Genomic DNA, 16,814 nt, shown 5'->3' on the forward strand with positions numbered 1-16,814 from the left:
GGGTTCTTTTTCACTGCTACACCGCTAAATAGGCGTGGTAGTGTAGGTATTGCGCGGTGAAAATGAACAGAGAACTTTGCAAATCTGAAGCTCTAGCTGACCATAAAGTTGAACATGACGACACAGAAGAACTTTTTCCGAAAAAAAGGAGTCACGTCCGTTGCCTGGAGATACTTTGGTTTTAAAAGGTCGGATGTGGACCATTATGTTCAAATGTGTAAATACTGTTTCTATACTACTGGATAATACTGCAAGCCAAGTTGTACTTGTTTTATTTGTTTTCAATACAGTGTAATGTACCTGGGTACTGTGTAATAGTGTGACGACATGTTGACTTTATGACATTTCCACTTTAATCTTGACGCTTATGAAGAGAATAAAGTCAACATGTTGACTTAATTCTCGTAATTTGTCATTAAAGTAGAACATCGTAAACTAAACAATCATAAAATGAATATTTACTAGATTTTCTCAAACCCCGTCATAAGTTATATAGCACATTAAATGCTTTGTGTTAAGTGTTCCCCGAGCCATGTTAAATCGGTACGTGCTTCTTAAACTGACTTCCTCTTGTACTGAGGAGGCGCCGGCAGCGATCGCCACACAGAATACATTCACTTTATGATAGCATTCTAAGTGTTCAGAGAGCAGGCCTAAGATAAACACTTGATATAATTTTCATGATGAAATACATTAAAGCATGTATTAATCATGTGGGGGCACTGCGGCGTAGAGGTTGCACTGCTGCCTCGCAGCAAGGGTGTCTCGGGTGTACCCTGCCTTGAATTTGCATATTTTTCTGGTGGGTTTACTCTGCGTGCTTCAGTTTCCTTTCAAAGTCATGTAGGATGTGGGGTTTTGTTATGCAATATTGACCCTGCTAGTGTATGTTTTGCTTGTATTCACCTTGCGATGTACTGGCGACTCATTCAGGATTTGCTCCTGCCACGCACACAATGCTTGCTGGGATGGGCGCAACCCTGAATGGATGGCATAATTAAACATGTATAACGAAGATATTTTTAAAGTTCTGAACACTCCGTGGACTAAGTTTATAACTAGTTTTAATTTCACAAAGACGTTTATCGTGTGGCGATTGGTTATGTGGAGAAAGAAAAAGGAAGGATAGGAATTGGGGTTTTGGTACGTCAGATAGAGATAGCACGCATGCAATAAAGAAAGCCCGCTCAGAAGAACATCCATTGAATTCTGTGTTCGTGTCTCCGACCACCAGATCACAAACCCAAAATTCACACAATATTTAAGTTAAACCTTTGCGATACCCATTCATACAGCCAGGTTTTTTGGAGCCTCGTCACACCTAACATATTCTCTACACTGAACATATACCTAGGGACCCCTTACTGCAAGGGAGCAGCACTACCGCCTCACTACCGTGCATGTTTAATACCTGCTTTAATGCATTTCATCATGAAAATGATAATCAAGTATTTATCTTAGCATTCTAAATTTTCAGACAGCAGGAATATCATGAAGTGAATGGATTCTGTGCGGTGATCGCTGCCTCCTCTTAGTGCAGAGGAAATCAGTTTAAGAAGCGTAGTGATTAACAACTTGGTCGGGGAACACTTAATGCAGCACATTAAATGCTTTGTGTTAACTTATGACGGGGGTTGAGAAAATCTAGTCAATTAAACAATGATTTTAGGATGAAGTTTAGTTTACAACATTCTACTTTAATTATAAAATAAACTGAGAATAAAGTGGAAATGTCGACTTTAATCTCGACATAAGCGCCAAAATTAAAGTGGAAATGTCGAGAATAAAGTCAACATGTCAACTTTATTCTCGACATATAGTTCGTTTTTTTCTTCCCTGTGTCCGTATTTTTCTTTCTTCACCGTGGCCCTAATACGATTCTGTAGGGCTATACCACAAATAGCATTATAAATGCAAGTTGCAGTTTTATTATTTATGTATATAGCTTAGATTGAAGCAAGGTCCATATTAATGCAATTTGCCTAAATGATGGTTCAGTTGGTAAAAATGTCATCACCAAGTTGCACTTGTTTTATTTTATTTTAATTTGGTGAATACTGTGTAGTGCACCTGGGCTTGAAGTCTTGAAGTAATAGTGCAACTATCAGTAATAATACTATTATTTATTTTATTGTTATTATTTATTAGTTTAAATATCATGCAGTTTAATGATGGTAAAGTTGTTTAAAAAGTCACTTTAACGTGTCAGTGGACAGAGACTGTTAACATTAACAGAAAATGTAGTTGGTTTACAAAAAATATTCACTATTTATTTCTTTTCTAAGACATGTTCAGTTCAATACAACTTTTGACAAACACCTCTGGATATTTTACTGTCTAAATGCATCTTTGGATGGTTGAAAATATGTTGTCAAAATTCTAGTTTAAGTTTTTGCAAAATTTGTTCAATAAAAAGGTTCTATATTTTGACTGCATCTGTTGTGCAATGCGATTCCTTCTCTTCATTAATGCCACCCCCTTGAACACTATCACTTTATGGGGCCATGCAAACCTGTATTAATACTTGTGTGCACATTAAAATGTTTTTTTTGTATAATGTACAATGCTCATGACAGTGGAGTAGGTTATTCTTAGCTAGTCTACTGCAGTAATTGCAGTGGAAAATGTGGTTAACATCCACTCCTGCATGGGAAAAAAATACCGTTGAACAACGTGAAACCGGGATAAATTTAGAAAAATACTGTGATATAGAATTTTGGTCATACCGCCCAACCCTACTGGTAACAATTGCCAATTTATGTTAATTATAACTAGAAGTTTAGATATCTACTTGAATGTATCAAGATGATAAACAATCTCTCTCTCTCTCTCTCAATGTCCACAAGACAAAAGAGATAAGTGTGGACTTCAGAAAATCATGTCCTGCCCACATCCCACTCAGCATCAACGGTTTAGATGTGGAGACTGTTAGGAGTACCAAGTTCCTCGGTGTGCACATAACTGAGGAACTTACGTGGACACATAACACCTCATCACTAATCAAGAAAGCCCAGCAGAGACTACACTTCCTGAGGTAGCTGAAGCGAGCAAGTCTTCCCCCTTCCATCCTCACCATGTTCTACAGAGGCACCATTGAGAGTGTTCTGACCAGCTGCATCACTGTCTGGTATGGCAACTGAAACATATCCGACCATAGGCGCCTGCAAAGGATAGTGAAGACAGCAGAGAACATTATTGGGGTGCCTCTCCCTTCACTACAGGACATGCGGACACTGCGTTTGTAAAGTAAGGCCTGCAGCATTGTGCAGGACCCCTTACACCCCTCACATGGACTTTTCACACATCTGCCATCCAAGAAAAGATACTGCAGCATCAAAGCCAGATCTGCCAGGCTGCAGGAGAGTTTTTACCCCCAAGCTGTCAGACTCCTTAACACCATGCTGCCCCCTGGGACCTTCCACATGGCCTCAACCACCTCTAAAAACAGAACTTTTATACATGCAAGCCACTTTCCTGCAAAGACGAGTGTGCATGGAGAAAAGAACTGAAAATCTCATACTGACCTTTAAGTATTTTGACACTCTTGTTATCCTTTTGCTGTGAAACATTCTGACCTGTCATTGTTTACACGTCTTAAACAACTATTAGCATACACTGATAATTATCTATATCTATTATATTACATATCTTACACATCAATATTGCTGCTACTTCTTTGTCCTATCTTTGCACAATGTCTTGTTTGTGTTTTAATTTTTAAATTTTAATTCTATTTTTAATTTATTTATTGCATGTTGTTACACTGTGGACCCTGAGCTTCGCAATTTCGTCTATCTGTATACTTGAAGTTCAGTGTGTGTGATTGACCTGTACTTTTGATCATGTATCATAAGTAATCTGTCATTTAAGTTTTTTTATTGATATGTCATGCCTTTCATGGTGTTGCAATTTTTTTTTAATAGCCAGCAGGGTATAATTGAATTTATTTATTTATTTATATATTATACAGTATATAAAACAAACTAAATTTGCTGGAAAATTCAAATCACATCTTCCCCTGCAGGCAAGCACACAATTCATTGCACAGGCAGCCTTTAAAAGTTGATAATGGATTGTTCTTTAGGGAGTTACTCCAATACAAAAATAAAATGGTCATTTCAAGAAAAGAAATCTTCTACTATTAAAGAACAATGGGAAACTCAAGCAATCTGTAAACTCAAGAGGAATAGAAGGCTCACTGAAAATGGAGGAGAACTAAATTAAAAATTCCACTAGGCAATTCTGAGTATTCGTATAACCAAATATAACAGCAGTTCAACCTGAGGGGTAGTTCTATTTTTCTTGGATTTTGTTTATAAACTTAGAATATTGTTTTCAACATTGCTCATCTGTTAAACCCACCATGTATGACATATGGATCCTGAAAGCTTCAGTGACTAAAACTGAGGCTTTTGTTGAATTTATTTGAAGGAAAAATAAAAGATGTAATATAATACACACCTCAAAAACAAACCTTGTTGATCAAACTTCAGTGTGCTCAATACACTTCCTTCACTAAAACTAGTTAACCCGAAATTTATAGACTAATCAGCTAAAATATTCACTTGTGTGATCCACTCTCAAGAGACTTTTTCAAAGAAGTTTCTGACATGGCAATCAAAACTAGAACTGTACTAGAAATAGTTAACTGTTTGTTAGGTCTCTTTAAAGGCTGCAGTAATTAATCCAGTTTCTTGTTCTATAAGATTTGAATGCAGAATATGACACCATAGATAACAGTACTCTAATTAAATTAAATTAAATTAAATTAATTAAACAGGCTTACTCCATGACCAGTCTTTCTAGTGGTGCCTTAAGCTGGTTTCAATCTTATATAACAAAGAAAATTATTTTTAAGTTGTCTTAATTGCACATCAGAGTTCCATGATATCATACATGGTGTGGTAAATTAATCAATTCTGGGCCGGCTACTATTCTCAATCTACAAGCTCCCATTAGACCAGACTATTTCTGAAACACAAGGTGAACTACCACATATATGCAGATGACACACATGAACTGAGAACAGGACTACTGAAGAAAGACAGAAAATCTGAGCACATTTCACTAATCTTAGTATCATTATACTGAATGACTGTATCCTGTAAATTTTAAAATACTTTTATCTGAAAAATCTTGCTTCTTGTTATATTTCAGACTGTTTGTTTCCCTACATTCCCAAGTGTAATTGTAGATCCTCCAACTCTGATTTGCTTATTATTCCAAGAGCAAAGAATAAAAAACCTGTTAAGGCACCCTTATCTTCTTATGAATCAAAAATATGGACTGCTTAACTGATAGAAATACACCAACTGTGGAAAAAAAATGTTAACTTTTCTCCATTTTCATTTTCTGTGGAGACGTTCTACAACAGTGCAATGTGATTATAGTTCTCTGCAGACACTTTATTTTGGGATGGATGGATGGATGGATACTTTATTAATCCCAATGGGAAATTCACATTCTCCAGTCATCCTGCAAAGAAAGAAGCACTCATGAACCCGTCTTCACCATTTCAGGAACTACCGGTAGGACTATCTTTACATTCCCATTCAACGTGTTGATCTCTGGACTATCTATTTTCATCATTACATTTCATCTATTCCCGTTTTTCATGAACTATTTCATGATTTACTGTGTGTGTTTTGTTTGTGCTTTGTTGTATTTAATGTGTAATCGCCGTAAGGGGAGCAGGGGTGGTATCGTTGTTTTCTTTTTTGTTTCCATTACATTCTTTATTTGCTGTTTGATTACCGGTTTGCTTTGTTTTTGTCTCGGTTTGTGAGTGCGTGCGGGTCGGGTGCGCCCTTGAAATCTCCACCATAAAAATAAATAAATCACCGTCTTCTCAGGCGACGCTACGCTTACTTTAAAAGCCTGAACCGTACCTGCCCTTTTTGGCGGATTGCTTTGTTTCTCTCTCCTCCCCCAGACATTCTCTGCTCCTGTTGGGGGCCTTGCTCCCCTATGATGTTTGTCTATTCTTTAATTGATAACTAACTGCATACTGAGCTCCTTTTACTTCTGAAACAGACATGTTTGTTTGAAATAAGATCCTGTCTCTACAAACTCCTGTGTTTCTGTGCAATTCTGTGACCCAAGTGTGACAACCTGCAGCACTGCCCCGGGATTAAGCCGCTGCACTAGACTAGCCTGGTAAGCGTCAGCGTTGGCCTCTGTGTACTTGAGTAGAGCCAGTTTAAGCGCAGTTGGCTCGGTGATTTACATCCATGGCGTCAGTTGCACTTTGTACATATTGCTCCAGTAGTTTTTTTTAAATAGTTTTGCAGTTCATTAGCAGTGTGTATAATGATTAGTGTTGCAGTAATTCTGATGCTCTTTGCATGAAAAATGTGTTCCATTAAAATTTCACTTTTTCTTTTTGAATTGTGACGTTTACTTAAAGTGCAGCAAAAAAGTATTTGGCGTCCAAGGATGCATTAACCATAAAGTATGTGACAGTTTAAGGGTTAAAGCCCCAAGATGACGCCGAAACGAGCAGCACCATCTAAGACTTCTGGCAATAAAATTGTGCTTGCATGAATTACAGTACATATGTTGTGTGAAGGATTGCCGGCTTTCTACTCCGGCCCTCACCCCCAGGCCGCCAGGAGGAGCTCTCCCAGCAGCGTGGACGTGCCCAGAGTTCCAGCAGGGCCTCATGGACTATGCAGTTTTTATACACAGCCCTGCTGGATACCTTGGGGGCCACCGGGAGTCACTGTAGGGGGGCTCGTGGACTCTTCTGTGCCCTATAACCCGGGAGTACTTCACAGTCACGTGACAGGAAGGAGCGACGTGCTCCCGGATTGAAGAAAAGGACTGTTTACCCTGAACCGGAAGGAAAAAGGAACTGTGGACTGTTGGACGGGAACACCTCCGGGTCAGGGAATATAAAAAGGACGATGGGAAATCCCAGACGTTGAGCTGAGCTGGGTGGAAGGGTGGCAACGCGTCTGGGAGTGGAGGATTGAGTTTATTGATTGTTTATTGATTTATTATTGAGTATTGTGGAGAGGAGGGTGCTTTGTGCACGTTATTGTCCTAATAAATATTTATATTTGGACATTTACCTGGTGTCTGACGTGTAGTCTGAGGGTTCAAGGGGTCACGGAGACCTTAAACTGTCACAGGTGGTAACATCGGTATGTTATATTCTAGCACTGCGGGAGACATAGCAGTACTGTATACAGGTTTACCTTTACAGTCTTTATTTTTAGGTAATGTATTAAGCAGAGTTTGAAATTAAAGTGTTCTGGGGGCATATTTAGGATTTAAACTATGAAAATAGGCTTTTTTTTTTTTAACCACATCCAAAATTTGCAGTTTTTCACAATTCGCAGGTGCTCTAGGAACGTAACCCCCCGTGAATTTTGGGGATGTACTGCATTAAGAAAATAATAAAAAACACAGTCACATAAAGTTATGCTAAAAGATGAAAAATAGCCACCACTATCACCAGTGTAACAACCTCTACCTGAATTCACTTAGATCAAACAACTGCCTAACACAATCACTCATTTCTTCTACTTCTCTGGTACAACTTCCATTCATGGGGTCCTTCCCTTCTATCACAACGCAACCAGCTTTACCTTTTAGCCTTTCACTTCACATGTCTAAGCCTTTACCGTCTAGTTGTAAAAAATTAATACAGAAATATTTGCCTGCCTTTTGATACACATTCAACTAATCGTTCCCTTAAACATCTTTACAACGTAAAGAACAAAAAGGATAAGAAAAAAAAGAATAAAATAAATGTAAATCAGAAAACTTGGTGTAATTTGATTTTTTTTTCTTGTCAGCTACTTTAATAATTATATTGTAGCCTTTAGTCTCACGGTAATGTACTTCAGGGTTTTACAATTTCAGAAAGGGAAAATATTATTTTGGCACAGTTAAAAGAAAGTTAAATTAATTCAGATTATTCCCCAAGAAAGCCATGAAGCCTTGATCTATGCCTCCTGATGTATTTTTCTTTGTAAAACAAATGTGTGTGACACACAATGCTCAGTCTAAAGCTAGTAAATCCCAGCAGAATGATCAAGCAAACAAAGTTAATTTGTCCTAATGCTTAAATTACTACCTCATCCACAGATGTCAGTACTTCTGTTGGTATTTAACTTAGGATATATTAAAACAACTAATGTGAATACTATATTAAAAACAATTCAGAAAATTTAAAAGATTACTATTAGAAGCTGCTAAACAGGTAAATATTCATCCTTATCTTTCCATCTGTTTGATTACTACAGTATGGAATGCATTTTAATCAGTAATGCACAATGAAGAATTTTCTACAACTGCTTCAGGCAAAGATGAGTATGTGTGTTCCTTTACAGGATCACATAAAGCCATAACCAACTGGAATGGATAATGGTATTGCAGCACAGAATAACATGTGTTTCCTTTCTGCTGGTACAGCACAGTAGATGTCTGAGCTCCCTAAAGAAACACCCTCTCCACCTGTTGTTTAAAATCATTAATCTGGTGTGTAACCTTAGAACTGCAACAGCTGCACCTTTCTTTTGACACATGTATCACAAACATAGGCATAGGATTGTTAGAAGATATCGAGAAAGAGAGGGTAAAGTTTAAGATATACAATTAGGTCCATAAATATTTGGACAGAGACAACTTCTTTCTAATTTTGGTTCTGTACATTACCACAATGAATTTTAAATGAAACAACTCAGATGCAGTTGAAGTGCAGACTTTCAGCTTTAATTCAGTGGGGGTGAACAAAACGATTGCATAAAAATGTGAGGCAACTAAAGCATTTTTTTTTTTTAACACAATCCCTTCATTTCAGGGGCTCAAAAGTAATTGGACAATTGACTCAAAGGCTATTTCATGGGCAGGTGTGGGTAAGTCCGTCGTTATGTCATTATTAATTATGCAGACAAAAGGCCTGGAGTTGATCTGAGGTGTAGTGTTTGCATGTGGAAGATTTTGCTGTAAACAGACAACATGTGGAAGATTTTGCTGTAAACAGACAACATGTGGTCAAAGGAGCTCTCCATGCAGGTGAAAGAAGCCATCCTTAAGCTGCGTAGTTTGGTAAATCCTGAGAAAGAAAGCAAGCACTGGTGAACTCAGCAACGCAAAAAGACCTGGATGTCCACGGAAGACAACAGTGGTGGATGATCGTAGAATCATTTCCATGGTGAAGAGAAACCCCTTTACAACAGCCAACCAAGTGAACAATACTCTCCAGGGGGTTGGCGTATCGATATCCAAGTCTACCATAAAGAGAAGACTGCATGAAAGTAAATACAGAGGGTGCACTGCAAGGTGCAAGCCACTCATAAGCCTCAAGAATAGAAAGGCTAGATTGGACTTTGCTAAGGAACATCTAAAAAAGCCAGCACAGTTCTGGAAAAACATTCTACCAGAATGATGGCAAGAAAAAAGTATGGAGAAGGCGTGGAACAGCTCATTATCCAAAGCATACCACATCATCTGTAAAACACGGTGGAGGCAGTGTGATGGCATGGGCGTGCATTGGCTGCCAGTGGCACTGGGACACTAGTGTTTATTGATGATGTGACACGGGACAGAAGCAGCCGAATGAATTCTGAGGTGTTCAGAGACATACTGTCTGCTCAAATCCAGCTAAATGCAGTCAAATTGATTGGGCGGAGTTTCATGATACAGATGGACAATGACCCAAAACATATAGCCAAAGCAACCCAGGAGTTTATTAAAGCAAAGAAGTGGAAAATTCTTGAATGGCCAACTCAGTCACCTGATCTTAACCCAACTGAGCATGCATTTCACTTGTTGAAGACTAAACTTCAGACAGAAAGGCCCACAAACAAACAGCAACTGAAAGCTGCTGCAGTAAAGGCCTGGCAGAGCATTAAAAAAAGGAGGAAACCCAGCATCTGGTGATGTCCATGAGTTCAAGACTTCAGGCTATCATTGCCAGCAAAGGGTTTTCAACCAAGTATTAGAAATGAACCTTTTATTTCCAGTTATTTAATTTGTCCAATTACTTTTGGGCCCCTGAAATGAAGGGATTGTGTTATAAAAATGCTTTAGTTGCCTCACATTTTTATGCAATCGTTTTGTTCACCCCACTGAATTAAAGCTGAAAGTCTGCACTTCAACTGCATCCGAGTTGTTTCATTTAAAATTCATTGTGGTAATGTACAAAACCAAAATTAGAAAAAAGTTGTCTCTGTCCATATATTTATGGACCTAACAGTATTTATATGTCAAATACACCTGGAATCTGCCACTTATTATATAACCTTCATCCCCTGTTGCGTTAAGAGGTGCTAGTACAAACAAGACAACGAATAAGAGGTGTGCAAGTACATCAGCAATATGTGCAACATTTGTAATTAAAGCATACAATCATCTAGTCCCAAAACTCTATTATTCATTCTTGGCAGAACCTATCCAAAAAGCATTGGTTACAAGTCAGGAAATAATCCTTAATGAGGCAGTAGGTCACTATGGGTTACACCTTTCTGCACATCTCACCAAATAAAGTTGCCAATCAATTTAAAATGCACATCGCTGAGATGTTAGAATAAAACCAGAGTTGCCCAAGGAGGAAAGGAAAAAATAAAAAACAAGAAACAGCCAAAACTAGTGCAAAAGGACTATAGGATAAAAATAACCTCTAAGCCACTTTGGTGCCCTTAAACAGAGGGAGAATTTACAAATATTTTTAAAATGTTTTACTTAAATAGTTTAGTAAATAGTTTAATAATGTGTAACAAATTACTAAAATACATCTTTCCACTTCATTGCCTCCATGTCTTTCTAAATTCGTTTAAGCCAACATTAAGTTTTTGGGGCCTGTAATTCATCCTGGCAGCACAAAACTACAGCACCTGGTGAAAGCCCACACTGAAACATGGAGAATGTAAAGACACTACACACACAGTAACTGGGACAAGGATTGAACACGGGTCCCCTGAATCACGAAGCAACTGCACTAACAAGTATAACAGCTTGCTGCCCATTTTCAGCTCCCTGTGTGGAGTCTGCATGTTCTCCCCACATCACGTGGATTTACTAAGGGTGGTCCAGTTCCCTCCAACAGTCCAAAGACATGTAGTGACTTGTTGGCCGTAGTTTGTATGCGTGTGTTCGACTTGAGAAGGATTGGCACCCTATCCAGATGTTGCACCTGCATTACGCTCAAAGCTTGCTGGGATAGGTCTAGCTACCCAGCGATCCTGCCCTGGATAACTGGGTTAGGAAAACGAAAGGGGGTGAGGGGGCATAACAATAAATCATCCAATACTAAGAATCTAAAAACATACAATGTACCTGCACATTACTCTGTGTATATGCCATGCATACCTGTTTGTAAAACTGATTGTAGGTGTATGCACATGAAGAAAAATTTTACATTCATTCAAAAATGGTCCAAGGGGAAATATGTTGATAATTCTCAACCCTGGTCGAAACAACCACTGCATATGCAGATTTTCAGATAACCATTTTGTTATTATTTATGAATGAGAAATCTAGAAAATAAATGACAGAAAAATAAAAACTCTACAAAAAAAAAAAAATCGATATGCTCACTTCAGAGACATCTTGATCCAGGTCCAAAATAAAAACAAATACTATTAAAAGACTAAGCAAATGTTTGAAACTAACGAAGAAAAAACAATTAAAAATGTAAGAGTATAAAGAACATTTATTTATTACTATCACATATTTAAAAATTCTATTAATGATTTTTGATATTTATAATGTCATGTATTATTGCTATTGTCCTTTTATTAATCTTTTCAAATGCAAAGTCATTGGAGTTGAGCAACTAAGCATTTCACTACATACTGTACTGTATGTGTAATTTGTGACAAAATTTAACTTGATTTGAAAACTGAAAAAAGGAATATGGGGCACTACAGCATGGGATCAGACACATGCAAAAGTTTAAAACAGAAGCTAAAACAAGAATTTACTGAATTGTGTAGGTAATTTTGTGGATAGAAACAAGGTATGACAAACATTTTTATATTTAAAATTTACTGTAGTGTGTGTAATTTTGGGAAAAGTACATTAGAAAAGTGATTACATTTTAAGTTAAGAGGTTTAGCAAAATGTAGAAAAAAACTACACATGTACATAGTATTTAAAATAGATTATCAACTTAAAAGTAATCAAGAAGCTCCTTTACTTTCTACTGTGCATCCTTAAATTACACATAACTTATAGTAAAAGAATAATTTCAGCAGAAATCCGCACCCCGATAAATTCTTCGACTGAATGCGTGTCCAGTTCTGTCCAGTTACTTGGCAAGCAGGAAAGTAAGCAGTGAACAAAGCACAGATGCAACAGACAATACATCCTAAATAAAAGAAACATAAAGTTATCAAAACAGTTTAACCCAGTTCAGAGTCCTGGGGTGGAGCCTATGCCCCTGTACTGTGCACAAGACAGTAAGCAGCCCTAGGCAAGGTGTGCATCTTACACAGAAAAAAAATAAATAAATGTTAATACACATTTCCCTATATGCAGCACCCTCTTAAGAAATACCGCGGCAGCACTGAAAGAAAGGAAGACAGAAAGCAATCCTGGATGGGGCACCAGTACACCACAAGACACACTTGTGCACATATCCTACACATTTCTGGGATATGGAAGAAAAGTGGAGTACCTTCAGACGGGGTTGTGACAAATACAGCATATAATGAGTGAAAATTAAAACACTACTAAACCGTGATCAGGCTAGGAATGAAGTCTCATCTCCTGAATTTGTGTGCTAGCAAGTGCTAATCACTGCACCATCACGATATCCTACTAAAGGAAATACAAATAAATGCGCCCGCTTGATAACCAAATTAAATAATTTTACTGACTTTTGTTGTTTCACGTTATGTATAAAATCTTTATTATCGTTTGGAGCAACTTGTGGATTATAAATGTAGCAAATGTTGATCTCACACTGTACTTAAAGCAGCACACTGGAAATTGATTGGAAGGAAAATCCGCAGTCACCGAGCTCCCAGGAGGCGCTGATCTAATGACGGATGCTAGCGCTCGTTCTCCACACCTGAGTTTGTCTTAATGAAGAGCCGACGTCTATTCGCAAGCAGCACTTTCTCTTGGAATAGGCAGCAGGCACACCTATACTCTTTACATCCTAGTATATAAGGGAAATTAGCAAGTATATGTTATGCACCCGTAGACGAAATAGCACGAAAACATAAAACTTTTCATAACTTAGAGTACATCGTAATTTGTGGGGTTAGCTCCAAACGTTATTTTCATTCAACAAATGGAAAACAAATCTGGGCGATTGCAGTTTGTCCGCATTAAGTCTTTACACCTCGTATTTTCCATATTTTATTAAAGCCTGTAGTTGAAATCGAACCGCACGCGCATTTTCATGTTAGCAAGGTGCACCGACGATGGAAAGAAAACATGTTACAGGTTAAGAAAATAACCTGTCTGAAAACAATTGACATTTCACAGACTTACCACCTCGAAGAATCCGTTTTATGTATTAGACAAGTGTTCGTTCAGCAATAACATCAATTTATAAACATTAAGCTCATCTCCTGGAATTTAACTGTCCAGCTTTAAATGGCACCACACCAGCCTCGAGCCCATTGTCTTGTGAAATATCGCCCGTGCTGAACTCGCGATTGACAACTAGTCTTACCAATCACAAAGCACACTGCCGCACCAGACGCACCAATTGGTGCAATGAGAGGCGGGCCTACAGCTTCACTGCAGATACCAATTTGTAGAGATCCTGGTAAGTATTTACAGGACTGTAAAAAAAAAAAATCAACAGTTTTGCCTTATTCGAATAGTTTTATGAATAAAAGGCTATTATTATTTTATACAAACAATATAGTATATTGTATATAAAGTGAAAATTTAGTAAAAACTCTAAAATGTAGTAATGTTTATATATTACAAGTAATTTTAAGTTTACTTTTAAATATAAAAAAGTTGACAATAATCCAGTTTAGAGGAGGTATTTGTAATGGTAAAACCATAATGTGCCTGTTGTCAAATGTTCCATTCATTGCAAACTTGGATTACTACTTATAATAACTTTCCCAGGAAGCTTAGCAGCAGAGCAGCCAAAGCAGCTTCCTACAAGGAAGTTTTTCTTTGTTTTCAGAGGATGTGGTCACTTTGTCATAATTCCTGAAAGACAAGAACAAAAAATAATATGATGTATGTTTCAGCATAAAAGTACTGAATTCATTCAACTGTATTATAACAAGGATTGTGAACATGGAAAATGCTGCTAATTGATCTGCATATGCATGTGAAAAACAACTGGGTCTCATAAAAGTCAGTCTTATTTACTTGTAAGTCAAACTGGTATAATTTATTCATCGGTTATTTTCATAGCTTCTCACATTTTTGTCTTCTCTTTTGCCATACCTATCTGGTAAAGCTATTCTAAACAATCAAAATCATTCATCAAGTAGCATATAATTTTGCTAATGCATACTGTATATGCTTCAATGTAAACTAATATTTTGCTAATTTAATTTTTAACGAAGGAAATAGGATAGAAATATGCAAACAGAAGAGCTCTTTATGTTTTAAACTTGCAGGTCCAGTCTTCAGCATTGAAGCTAATTTCACCAGAGATGTGGTTTACTAGCTATAATATCTGTGACAAGTGTTGTTTAACCAAATTCTGAATAAATTCAGATACACTTGGTTCCTGTTTTACAGTTACATAGACAAACTTTAAAAATGACAGTGATAAGATACGTTACCACTGAGCTTTTATTTACCTCTAAAGGAAGCTTTTAATTTGTAAATTTAATATAATTTAACCAGTATTCATATGTGAGATAGCCCCTTTTTACATGTTCTAAGACTGACAGAAAAAAGGAAAACAGGTATAAAATAAATAAGAAGTCATAACATAACTGTTAGAACTATAATAATAATAATAATAATTCTTTACATTTATATAGCGCTTTTCTCACTACTCAAAGCGCTCAAAAAAGCCGTCTGTTACAGCCTGGGCATCTTAGTTGTTTATCTGGATCTAGACACATAAAAATAAATAAATTTTCAGAAATGGTTTCATGCAAGCCTGTGTTAAATAGTGTTTAAATAAGAGACCACAGGAAGGTAAAGACTTCGATCACCAGGGGAGTTACTGGTCAGATTACTGTAATATCTTCTCAGACAACGATCCTTGATTATTGATACTCTCAATTTTCTGAAAGGATTTCCTGAGCTGCATATATATTCAGGCACTAAACCTGGATAAAACACCAGCCCTTTGCTGGACACGCTCATACATGCACTCACAAGACTACCTGCATGTGACTAGCTAGCCTAACATGCACATTTATGGATATTAAGAGAAAACAACTCTGTACCCAGAATTAACCTACTGTGACCTGAGAAACAGTTGCAAAATTCACACAAATTGCATATGTTTTTAAAATTGTAGGTCATATGGACTGGGTATTTTCTGTTGAAACATAGGCTTATGTCCTCAATGCCATTTACACATTTAACAATAGAAATATAATGTTGTTTTTTAGTTTAATTAAAGTATTGTGTAAGCACCCGACCCATTAATAAGCAGTGAAAGAGTAGTGTTAGCAAACACATCATTGTGCTGTACATCTACCATCCATAAGAACAGTAATCAGAAGATAAGGAAATTAATTTTAAGCTTCTAAGTAATATAAAGCATCAGGTGTTACGTTGTTCAGACATTTGTGAGAATAAAATGATGTGTTATTGTTTGGCTGTTTTGCAAGTTTGCATACTATTATCTCCTTGCTGTTTTGCTGTTAACAGTCAGTGCTTTTCTCTGTGTCATCCTAATATACATTCATCCAGAATCTGCTGTTTTCATCACTGGGATTTCAGAAGTCAGAGCTTATACCTGTATTACTTGGTTAGTCCCCCTCAGAACACTTTGATTTACATAGCCATAATGACTGATGCCTGGCCAATTTAAAGTTGTTAGTCAGCCTAATTTTTATATCTTTTGAATGTTGCTGGAATCTGGGGTACCTGAAGAAAACTCACATATTCTAGTATCGGAACCCAGGAGGTTGCTGTCTGGATGCAGAGTTAACCACTAAACCTCAATTCCATCATACTAATTTATATGCAAAATAAAATGAACCAAAACTGAATTTAAATTGAAGATTTTTAATCAATGTAATGTGAATACAATGGGTGACACTTCAGCACCACACAGTGTGAGGTTTTTCACAGTGGCTGGAGTGGCAGTCCTACCACCAACCCACAAGTTTTCCCTGTAATTTGGAAGACCTGCTTTCAGGGCTGGATGCAGATTAACATCATACCCAGGATGGAGCAATTGCAGGTTAAGGTCCTCACTCAGGACAGGTAGGACTGATCGCATAAAAAAGAGGAACTAAATAAGAACAGACAGAGCAGGCTCTTTTTCTTAGGAGACTGTGCTCCTTTAATGTGGGTAGTGACACCCTTCTCATATTCTACAACTTTGTGCTAGCCAGTGTGATTTTTTATGTTATGGTGTGCTAGGCAGGTAATAATAACTTCAAAAGAGGGCCATCAAATAAGCAAACTAATTAAAAAGAGCAGTCTCAGTTATCAGATACACTCTCGACCCCCTGGAGTCAATAGTGACGGAGAAAATTAAAAGAAAACTGGATGCCTTTATGAACAATACTGCGTATCCTCTCTGTGATGCACTACCACTGACTATTTTCAGCCCATGAATTATTTAGCAGAAATGTGTCAAGAAATGCTATTGGGGCTCTTTTATAACAACGTGAATATGCCTGTATAATGCCTCATTGTAAGTGTGAGACTGCCAAGTCAGAAGCTTTCTTTTTTATATTTTTCTG

At 37.3% G+C, this 16,814-nt stretch overlaps 1 protein-coding gene across 1 annotated transcript in view; it reads right to left on the reverse strand.

Annotated features, from left to right (window-relative positions):
* The window catches only part of rassf4a (Ras association domain family member 4a), a 106,600-nt gene extending 92,984 nt beyond the window's left edge, over positions 1 to 13,616 (reverse strand). Inside the window, exon 1 of the mRNA XM_028795607.2 lies at positions 13,453 to 13,616. The gene's annotated coding sequence lies outside the window, so the exon portion shown is untranslated. The remainder of the gene's footprint in view (positions 1 to 13,452) is intronic.
* Positions 13,617 to 16,814: the final 3,198 nt, after the last annotated feature.

The sequence above is a fragment of the Erpetoichthys calabaricus genome, chromosome 2, assembly GCF_900747795.2.
Source record: "Erpetoichthys calabaricus chromosome 2, fErpCal1.3, whole genome shotgun sequence".
Classification (NCBI taxonomy): domain Eukaryota; kingdom Metazoa; phylum Chordata; class Cladistia; order Polypteriformes; family Polypteridae; genus Erpetoichthys; species Erpetoichthys calabaricus.